Below are 10313 nucleotides of genomic sequence, written 5' to 3'. Positions count from 1 at the left end.
ATATAGGTTATATCTATATATCTCTATACATATACATATAGATATATATATATACACACACACACACACATATATACACATAATAACATTAATCCTATTTCTGCATTAATCCTGTTACAAGAGAAAGAATCAGAGCAGTGATGCAAAACCTCAAAATAGAAAAAAAAACAACAGCACCCAAAACAAAAGAAATAGTATGGTTCAATCAGCATCTATACTCCACAGTTCTTTTTTTCTTTTTTTTTTTCTTAGATTTGGAGATCCTCTTCTATCATGAGTTCCCTGGAACTCTTCTGTACCATTGCATTGGTGAGAAGAATATAGTCCATCACAGTAGGTCAACACTCAATGTTGATGATACTGTGTACAATGTTCTCCTGGTTCTGCTCATCTCACTCATCATCAGCTCACGTAAGACCCTCCAGGTTTCTCTGAACTCCTCCTGCTCATCATTTCTTACAGCACAATAGTATTCCATTGTATTCATATACCACAACTTGTCCAGCCATTCCCCAATGGATGGGCACCCCCTCAACTTCCAATTCCTTGCTACCACGTAAAGAGCAGCTATAAATATTTTTGTACATGTGGGTCCCTTTCCCCCTTCCATGATTTCTTTGGGCAAAAGACCTAAAAGTGGGATTGCTGGGTCAAAGGGTATGCACAGCTTTATCGCCCTTTGGGCATAATTCAATGGCCAGAATTTCTACTAAGCCAAGCACGTTTGAAACTATGCAAGGCATAAAATGCCATTGTGCATTGCCTCTCCCTGTAGATGCATCATTTCAAAAGCAACTCATTGTGACTGGCTAGCTTCTTCCTATTCATTCTGGTTTTGACATCTCTGTCATGGGAAGGTAAGGAAGGAGAGGTAGAGCAGTACTTGGGCATCTGAATGACAGCTGTCTTGTAACCTTAGAAGGTAGATAGGGAAGGAAAACAGAAAAAGCCTTGAGCAAAATATTGTGAAATCATAGATCATTGATCCAGAATAGAGAGGGACCTTAGATGCCATCCAGTCCAACCCCCTTCATTTTACAGATTAGGAAACTGAGGCACAGGGAAATTAAGTGACTTGCCAAGGTTGTGTGGTTTAGGTTTTTGTTTGTTTGTTTGTTTTTGGTGCTTTCCCAACTTTACATCCTCTCTTCCTCACACTCCAGGAGTCAAGTGCTCTCTCAGTCACAGAAGCACACAATTGGACCTCAGAAGTCATTAGATCCAAAACTGTGAGGAAATGGGTAGTTGTCTCCTCTCAATGAAGATATAACAATCATACTCTTCCTGACCTGTTTGTAGGACAAACATCTCAGATCCCCTCCTCCCCCTCAGGCTAACAAAATGTCATGGCTCAAGGAGCCCTGGTCTCAATAAGGTCCACTCCAGAGTTATGTCCATACAAGGAAGAGGGGTTGGAATACTGCATTCTGATTAGCTAGTTTTTGCGCATAGATTGTAACCCTTGAGTAATGGGACCAATGATGAAAAAGGGGAGGGTCCATTCACATTAGGCACCAGGGTATAAAACAGGGCCTACAAGCCCCCTTTCTTTGCACCCACTAGCTACACACTAGGGTGCCTCCTTTTCACCAGAAGGAAATAAAAGAGCCTTTGTCATATCTATGCTGAGTTCCTGAAAATTATTGAGAAGAGGATTCTTTTTCCCCTCACAAAAACCTTATCAGAAACCTTAATTCCTGGAAATCAAAGGAATGCCCATCAATTGGGGAATGGCTAAACAAACTGTGGTATGTGATGGTGATGGAATATGATTGTGCTATAAGAAATGATGAGCAGGATGACTTCAGAAAGGTCTAGAAAGACATGAATGAAATGATGTATTATGAAATGAGCAGAGCCAAGAGAACATTGTACACAGAGAAAGCAATATTATTCGATGAAGAACTGTGAATATAATGATCCAAGACCATCCCAAAGGACTATTGATGAAAAATGCTATCAACCTCCAAAGAAAAAATTGATATTGATGGGACAGACTGAAGCATGCTATTTTTCATTTTCTTTCATTTTTTTCTTTTAATAGTTTTCTTGTACCAAATGACAAATATGGTAATGTTTTACATAATCATACATCTATAACCCATATATGATTGCCGTCTCAGGGAGAGGGGAGGGGAAAGAGGGAAAGAGGGATAAAAATTGGAACCCAAAACTATAAATAAAAATGTTTATTATTAAATGAATGAATGAATGAATGAACAAATGAATAAGAAAGAAACCTTAATTCCCTTTATTAGGTATTCATCCAGCCACTAATGGAATGTCATCTACTGCTGGGTAACATATTGCCTTCTGAGATGGCCTATTCTATTATGGGACAGTCCCAATTGTTAGGAAATTCTTCTTTATATAGAATTAAAATATACTTGCTCCATAGCTTCTCCCCATTGGGCATAATTCTATCAGCTGGGGCTGAACAGAATAAATGTAATCCGTCTCCTACATGACAACCAATCAAATATTTGAAGATCAATTATTTCTTCCCTGAGTCTTTTCTTCTCTGAGCTCAACATTCCCAGGACTTTCCACCAATCCACTTATGGCACGGTTTCCAGGTCTCTTGTTATCCTATTCTCCTTCCTTTTGACACCTTTCAGATGCTGAGTTTCCTTCCAAATTAGTTTGACCAGGGCAGAGTACAATAAGCCCTCTCTCGTGCTAGATCCAATGCTTTCATTAATAGGGAGAGTTTAAGATTTCAGGATGATAGATTTAGAACTGAAAGTGGCCTCTGACACTCTGATACCATCTAGTCCATTCTCTGCATTTAACAGATGAGGAAATTGATCTCCAAAGAAACTAAGTGACTTGGCTGTCATGCAAGTATTCAATGGCAGAACCAGAATTTGAACTCAATTCTTCTGACTCTAACTTCTTTCAATTCATGGTCCGCCTGGGGATTAATGCTCTCTGACTCCTCAAACAATTGATGTATGTACTCATCTGTTTGTACTTTGCATACCCACAATATTAGGTAATCTCCTAGAAGGGAGTGACTTTTTCATTTTCTTTTTGTATTGCCAGTACTTTGCATACTGTAGGTGCTTAAAAAATATGCATTAGATTGCTCTTTATGTGTTCTATTAAAATCCTTCTTTGATGCCTCTTTGTGATGTGGAGGTGATGTTGGGTTTTCAAAGGAGATACCAATAGAAGCTAAAATCTGGCAGGTTCTCCCAAATTGAATAGACTTCAGTTTTAGCCCATCATCCTGAGTCCTACCTAAGAACAAACCTAGCTGAGTTCAGAGAGGCTTGTCCACAGAAGGTTCACCAAAAAAGAGATGAATTCTTCAGTTACAGTTGAGAACTACAAAATTTACTGAGAACTGATTCCCCACCCAGTCCCCTCTTTCCCAGACAAATTAATTGCCTGGGGCTGACTGTCTTTGTCATTTCCAGACTCTTGATGGATTTATGGACCCCCCCTACCTTTTCCCAAGCAACTTACCCCTCCCAATGTTTCCCCACCTTACTCCTTGGACTTTATGATTATTATATAATCTACATCTACATTAAGTAGACACTCTGGAGCAATCTTTTGGTTCCTTTTTTGTTCAGTTACCCCATAAAAACCCTGTCCTCTGTTCCCACCTTTGGGTATTCCTCACTTCTGAGCTTTGTGATACCATGAGCTATAGTTCCTCTGCTCCGATTAAAGACCTTATTTTCTCCTATAGTGATTGTTTCCTTAATTTCCAGGTTAACACAGTCCCTAAAGAAGATTTTATTTACTAAGGCATAGAGAGTTGTAATGGTCATTTGTGCAGGGAGTTGAATTACGTATGATGAAAAATTGAAATAAAGGCAGCATGGTGTGTGGGGTGGGGGTGGGAGGAACTATTCCATCAAAACATGAATGTCCAAGGCATTGATCAAGTTGTTGAACAGAATAGGGCCAAGGACAGAGCCTTGAAGTACATCTCTAGAGAGTTCCTTCCTTGTTGACCTTGATCCCTTAACGTCAATACTCTTTGGATCCAAATATATCCAATTCTAATACTTCTATCTTGCCCACAAGGATAGCACTGAGAAACTTTGGCATTCTCTTAATCTACCTATTTTATAATTCTGTCAGAAAGGAAATGAGGCTAGTCTTTCATGACTTGTGCTTAATGAACCCCTGTTGGCCACGTCCCTTTCCAAATGCTCACAGATTTATCCTTTTAGTCCTCCACTCCATAATTCTGAAGTACTGAAATACATGACTTTCATCTTGTTGGTTGCAGCCCATAGTCCAGTTCGCCCTTCAAGGCTCAGCTCAAAGGGCACCCTTTCTGTAAAATCTTTCTTGGTTCCTCCAAGCTGGAAGAAATCACTTCTTTCTCTGGACTGCTTTGATATTTCCTTTGTGCTTCTTTTCTTCTCATTCTACCTTGTAAAGTGTGTGTGTGCGTGTGTGCGTGTGTGTATGCATTGTAGTAAGGTATAATGAAAGAAAAGTGTAATGAAAAGAGCCCTGGATTTGGAGTTCATGAGTTCAAATCCTGGCTTTGCTACTTCTAATCTGTATGACCTTATGAAGATCATGTTTTCTCTCTGGACCCATTTCTCCTCTACCATCTATAAAATGAGGGGATTGGACTACATCAGTGGTGCCATACTCAGAAATGGGTCACTTAAGGTGACTTAGAAAATCACTTGGAAAACCACAAATTAGTATCATCTATGTTGTGTAATAAATTTATTCATTTTGTTAACCATTTCCCGATTCTATTTTAATCTAGTTGGGCCAGTTTTGCTGTGGCTTGCTGCCCAAGGTCATCGAGTTCGATATTTCCTGATTAGATGGTCATTAAGGTCCTTTCCGACCAGGGGTGTGCTGGTAAATATTTAGCAACCGGCTCTTTGGGAAAAAAATTTACCAGTGATACACTTTTATGTTTAATCTGTATTATTATTATTATTTTTTTTTAGTGAGGCAATTGGGGTTAAGTGACTTGCCCAGGATCACACAGCTAGTAAGTGTTAAGTGTCTGAGGTCGGATTTGAACTCAGGTACTCCTGACTCCAGGGCCGGTGCTCTATCCACTGCGCCACCTAGCTGCCCCCTAATCTGTATTATTAATATTTTCTCCATTATTTTCTTACATCTCAACAATCAATAAAACAATAAGCCAAGCTCTGATTTGCAGCTTTTGGATTTCTAAGATGCAAATACTCTTAATGAAAAGTTAATAATCATCCTTCTCTAGCCAGTTTGAGCTGGCTTCAGCCCACCTCAGACTCCAACTGTAAATCTGTGCTCCTACCACATTGTAAACTAGGTTGGGGTGAGGATGCTGGCTTATTCCTTTTTATAAAGTTGTCTACCTTTGTATCTTTGCACAGGAAAGTGCCAGGATATCTGGTGAATTGTAATGAAATGAAAGAGAGAAATATAGTAATAGCAGTAGGCAGTATCAGGGGAAATTGTTTTTCAAGAGAAAGATCAGTGAATGTTTGAAGATAGAGGGAATGGAGTCAGTAGGGAGAGAGGATGAAACCAGCATCTGCTTTTTCCTGCAAAGGATTACTCTAGTGTTGTGTTTGTTTAAGAGGACTAATCAGGGCAACTGGCTGATCTGTTGGAGTATATCTGAGTGTGTGCTTTGCCTCTTTAGGAACACATGTGCTGGCCCCTTGATAAAGGGTATGTGTAACCCAGCAGTTGATTTCCATGAATGGGGTGGTTTGAAGATGTATGATAACTAAGGCAGAAGGAATTTCTTCCTTCCTCTAGTAGATTATAAGTGCTATATAAAGACTTTACTTCCTTTCCTCCTCCTCCTCCTCCTCCTCCTCCTCCTCCTCTTCTTCTTCTTCTTCTTCTTCTTCTTCTTCTTCTTCTTCTTCTTCTTCTTCTTCTTCTTCTTCTTCTTCTCCTCTTCTTCTCCTCTTCTCTCTCTCTCTCTCTCTCTCTCTCTCTCTCTCTCTCTCCTTTTTCCCTTTGGGACTATGCCAGCTCTCCCTTGAACTTCCAGTAAGAGAAATAGGCTTTCTCTCCCCTCTTCCCATCAGCCATGACAGCTGCAAGCATACAGGGAACCTTAGACTGAACCTAAAATCCCTGGCTCCCTACTATACTTTGTGTTTCTTTGTCTGATCAAAGGTCACTGAACAGCAAGGAACATTTTCTTTACTCCATTTCTGCAAGACACAGGGATAGTCACACCATAGATCTCATCATTGCCCATTATCTACTTCTTTTATCTAAAACTCTGGTTTTCCTCTATCTAATAATAATCTCTCCCTGTGTCTCACTCATCCTAAACCTATTCTTTGTAGTACTGATCTCCAGTCCTTCTACCCCTCAGTACTTCCTCTGGTTGTTACCCCTATGCTGAATTAATTTTCCTCCCTTCCCAAGATGCACACAATAGTTAATCCATACAACTAAACAGTGTCATCAGCTCACAAGTCCCTTCACCCTTTGTCCCATCTCTACTCATCTCTTGCCAAACCCCAGTCTGGACTACTTCTACCCTACTATACACTTCCTCTACTCCTACAAACCTTCTCTGCTCCAGCCTTCCCTTGTCTCCAGCTGAGGAACCTGCCTCCTACTTTACTGGGAAAAGGGAGGCCATTTACCATGGGCTCCTCCTTTTCCCCTTTTCTCTTCATTTCAAAGTCTATTGACATCATCTCTCATCCTTAACTACCATCTCTGACAATGAAATGGCCTTTCTTCTTACCTAGGTCTGGACCCCTGCATGTGTTGATCCTATCCTCTCCTATCCCCAGCAAATTGCCCCCTCAATGACCTCCCTCTCTCAAATCTCCAATTTCTATCTATGGTTCCTTCCCTACTGCCTTTAAGGATCCCCAAGTTTTCCCTCACTCTTAAAAAAAAACAAAAAACAAAAAACCAAAAAAACCTTCACTAGACATTTCGGTGGTCTCGAGCTGTCATCCAGTATCTCTCTTCTCTTTTTCAGCCACACTCCTAAAAAAGCTATCCATACTTGTTGCTTCCCTTTCCTTTCTTCTTACTCTTCAACCCTTTACAATCTGGCCTCTGATCTCATCATCACTCAACTGAAATGACTCTCTGCCAAGTGACCAAAAATCTTTTTTAAAAAATTATGTATATGGGGCAGCTAGGTGGTGCAGTGGATAGAGCACTGGCCCTGGAGTCAGGAGTACCTGAGTTCAAATCTGGCCTCAGACACTTAATACTTACTACCTGTGTGACCCTGGGCAAGTCACTTAACCCCAATTGCCTCACTAAAAAAAAAAAATTTATGTATATGTACAATTGTTACTATTTTTATTTATTTTCATACACGTAATTGATGCCTTTTTTGGGCAGGACAATTCAGGTTAAGTGACTTGCCCAAGGTCACACAGCTAGTGAGTGTCAAGTATCTGAGGTCAAATTTGAACTCAGGTTCTCCTGAATCCAGTGCTTTATCCTCTGAGCCACCTAACTGTGCCCCCCCCCACCCCAATAATCTCTTAATTGCCAAATCTGATAATCTGATAGTCTTTCCTTAGTCCTCATCCCATTTGACCTTTCTATGGCGTTTGGTACTGCTGACTATCTTCTCCCAGATATTCTCTCTGAGATTTTTTTTTGACACCACCATCTCCTGGTTCTCCTTCTACCTCTCTACTTTTTCTCTGTATCCTTTGCAGGCAAATCATTCATATTGTGCCCCCTAACTCTAGGTGTTCTTCGAAGTTCTATCCTAGATCATCTATTCCTTTAGAATGATACACACAATGACTACACAACAAAGAGAAAGCCAGAAGGCAACAAAACTCAGGTCAAATACAACAGATAACATTAATATCAAGCTGTTAATGCTGAAGCACAAATCCTTCCTTCCTGTTAATAATCAGTAAATGACAAAAATAAGAAGGACTCTTCGGGGAGTGCATTTTGTGGGAGGGTTCATTTGGGAGTTTTGGGGGAAGTGTCTATTACGCCAGGATAAAATTTATTAATAAAAAAAAATTTAGCTGCCACAGTCAACTAAATGACTTACCGATGCTTGCCTTGTATATCACTAACACAATGAGACCTAATGGGATTTTTTCATCAGTTATAGTTGGATGGGGTAGGGCAGTGGAGAAGGAAGTGTGATTCTGTAAGCCTGAAAATACTCTAAGGATTACACAGTGACAACAGGGTGAGTAGAGAAAACCAAGTTAGCCTTCAGTGATACAACTGGTTCATGTAAGTGCAATGTGACATGAGAATGAGATAAGTCTGTTTGTCCTATACACAAACATTTGTCCTTCTAATGCAATTTGTACTCCTCTTTGGACTCACGCCCTCTAACTCTCACTCCTATTGGCAGGCTGTGTGCCCAGAGAACAACGGAGGACTCCTCTTCTCAAGATTCTAGGGGGTAGTCACGTGAGTTATTTTTTGAGGGGGTTCTATGACTGTCACTCAAGCCAACACTGATGTGCTCCCAAATATTAATATGTTGATATCAATTAATTTTTTTACAAAGGGACATTTACTAATGTGGTATATAATGTAACCTAGTTTAAAGGGAGGAAGAATGGTGTTGATCTGCAGAGAATTCAGATATTTGAAGGTTTTTGTTCATCTCGGGTGACAAAGAAGTATTGCATGTTTTGAGAAGGGGGGGGGAGACACAGCAGAGCCCTTCAAAAAGGAAAAAGAACACGAGGGGAAGAGGAAAGTTGTGGAGGGCTTGCCTCGTTCTTACGGAGTAGCTGAGCTACTTGATTAGAAGCAATGACAACACCTACAATTCCCCTGCTTCTGAGGAGTCTGGAGAGATGAAGCCTAAAGAGGGAAAGAAACAAGGTATGAGTGTATTTTATGGTGGGTACTTGCTAAAGTGGCTGGAGTGCAGTGGAAAAATATGGAGATTTGGCCATTCTTGTCCCCTTTCCCACCTTAGCTGGTACAACTGGGACCTGTTAGTTAAATAACTAACAGTTATTCTGTTAAAGACTACATCTGACTGATCTAAGCTGATTTCTCTAAACACCTGTGATTGACCCTGGCCCTCATATTTGTGTACCTTTGTTTGCAACTTGAAGGCAACTTGAAGACCCCAGAAGTCACCCCTGGAGAGTGAGTAACCTTTCCCAGATCAAGGCCAGGAGACTAATCGCTAATCTGTTGTTAGAGAATCAGTGTACCAATGGAAAGAGCAGTGTCTTGAATTAGAGACAACTGGGTTTGAATTTTTAGTGTGTCTTTTAAGATCCCAGGAGATCCTCTAAAAGCGCTTCCAATTCTAATTCTCTAACTTTTATCTTTCTTGCTAAAGTGTAATAGTCTTACTTCCCTATTGTATGTGTAAAAGCTCAGCAGCTTTCTCCTTAGTATAGTGGTCAGTATCCCTGACTGTCACAAGGCAGGCAGTTCGATTCCCCAACTTGCACCTTTTTGGGGGCAGCTATGTGGTGCAGTGGATAAAGCACTGGCCCTGGAGTCAGGAGGACCTGAGTTCAAATTCCACCTTGGACACTTGGACTCTGGGTAAGTCACTTAACCCCAATTGCCTTAAACATCCAGGGCATCTACAACCGTCCTGATGTACATCTTGCCACTGCACCCAGATGGCTCTGGAGGAGAGAGTGAGTCTGGTGACTTTGCACAGCCCTGCCTCACTTAAATCCAATTCACTGCAAGTCATGACATCACCGCCTGATGTCAGGGTCCTCTGGGAGAATGAAGGACAAACAACAACGCCCCCAAGCCATCAGTCCCCAGAGAGCCTCCTCATCCCTCAATCCCAGCCCTCCCCTACACAGAGCCTAAGGCTACCAGAGACACAGGATTTAGCCACGTCCCTCCTCCGCCCCCCCTCCCTGCCCCCTCCTTCCTCCTTCCCCGGGTTAGCCACTAGCATCCCTCACTGGGCCCCGCCCCCTCAAGCACCGCCCCTTCCCCGTCCCTGGATTAGGCCCCACCCCCACCCTTAGCCCCTCCTTCCCTCAGAAGACCAGGTCCCGCCTCCTGCTCCGCTCTCTGCTCGCGTCTCCTTCCCTCTTCTTCCCTCCCCTCCCCCTCTTCCCTCCCTTCCCCTCCTCCCCTCCTTCTCAGGATAGGTCAGACCCTCTCCTCCCCTTCCCGCCCCCTCCTTCCCTCCCGGTCCTTAGTCTCTCCTTCCCCTTCTCTCTCTTCCCTTTCCTCTTCCCAACCACCCCTCCCCTCCCTCTTTCCCCCTCCTCCTCTCTCCCTTAGCGGGCTAGGCCCCACCCCCTCCTCCCTCCCCGCCTCCTCCTCCTCCTCCTCTCCCCACCCCCTCGCTTCCTTCCCACCCCCTCCAGCCGCCGCTGCTCTTTCCCATTCCCTCTCCTCTCCTTCTCTCATTC

This window comes from Dromiciops gliroides, chromosome 4 (assembly GCF_019393635.1).
Source record: "Dromiciops gliroides isolate mDroGli1 chromosome 4, mDroGli1.pri, whole genome shotgun sequence".
In the NCBI taxonomy this organism is placed as follows: domain Eukaryota; kingdom Metazoa; phylum Chordata; class Mammalia; order Microbiotheria; family Microbiotheriidae; genus Dromiciops; species Dromiciops gliroides.
Note: the sequence above shows the minus strand (reverse complement) of the source record.